Below are 1,434 nucleotides of genomic sequence, written 5' to 3'. Positions count from 1 at the left end.
CAGCCTCCTGAGTAGCTGGGATTACAGGCACGCACCACCATGCCCAGCTAATTTTTTGTATTTTTAGTAGAGACGGGGTTTCACCATGTTGACCAGGATGGTCTTGATCTCTTGACCTAGTGATCCACCCGCCTCGGCCTCCCAAAGTGCTGGGATTACAGGCGTGAGCCACCGCGTCCGGCCAATAAAAAATTTTTTTAAATAAGATTTTTTAAAAATAGGGTACCTTATAGTCTACTAGCAGCTTTCTATTTTTACCTCACAATGTAGAAGGGACTTCAGTGCTAATAAAGACCTACCTTAATCTGTGTGTATGTAAAATTTTTTGGAACTGCTGCTTAAGAGCACTGTGGCATGAGTGTGCCCTTACTTAACCAAACCCCTGCTACAGCACATTTGGGTGGTCCCTATTCACCTTTTCACCCAAGGCTGCTTTTTTAAGTTGTAGCTGGAAACCTCTGGATCATCCGGAAAACAAAGGCTTCATGCATCCTGAGGCTTCATGCATCTTCAAGCAGCTGAGAAAACGTCTGACTCACCAAGAATGAGCCTTAAGGAGCATTTTCTGGCTTAAAAAGGGTTGACTCCACACACATTCATCTCAGGCATTATGGAAGGTGAGGTGCTGGAGACAAGGATGAACAAGATTTGTCCCCTGCCTGCCACTTGGGAGCCAAGGTCACAAAGGAAAAAGGAACTAACATCAGAAATGTCGAGAACAGGGCCAGTTGCCCTTCACTACAGCATCTCGGAATTCTCGACTACCTCAGTGAGACACACTGTACACGGCCTGTAGCATTGAAGCTTAAGATTCTAGAGTGCAGCCGGCTTCTTGAAACACAGTGGGGCTGGGCACGGTGGCTCACGTCTGTAATCCCAGTTTGAGACCAGCCTGACCAACACAGTGAAACCCCGTCTCTACTAAACACGCACAAAAAATTAGCTGGGCATGGTGGTGCACACCTATAATCCCAGCTACTCAGGAGGCTGAGGCAGGAGAATCCCTTGAACCCGGGAGGCGGAGGTTGCAGTGAGCCGAGATCAAGGAAAAAAGGGAGGGAGGGAGGAAGAACGAAGGAAGGAAGGAAGGTGGAATCCCAACTGCAGGCCATGTCTCTGGATAGCTTCTGTTCCCCAGCTCAGACCTAATGGCTTTCTGTCAGCCTGTGAAAAGGTCACATTCCTTGGATTCATGGATAATTTGACTTGGCTTCTAATCTCCAGATCTGTAGAGAAAGATGGATTTTTCTTATGAATGACTTTTTTTTTTTCTTTTGGAGTCTCACTGTGTCACCCAGGCTGGAATGCAGTGGCACCATCTTGGCTCACTGCAACCTCTGCCTCCGAGGTTCAAGCAACGCTCCTGCCTCAGCCTCCAGAGTAGCTGGGATTACAGGCGTACTCACCACACCTGGCTAATTTTTATATATATAT

The sequence above is a fragment of the Cebus imitator genome, unplaced genomic scaffold, assembly GCF_001604975.1.
Source record: "Cebus imitator isolate Cc_AM_T3 unplaced genomic scaffold, Cebus_imitator-1.0 Scaffold15, whole genome shotgun sequence".
In the NCBI taxonomy this organism is placed as follows: Eukaryota; Metazoa; Chordata; class Mammalia; order Primates; family Cebidae; genus Cebus; species Cebus imitator.
Note: the sequence above shows the minus strand (reverse complement) of the source record.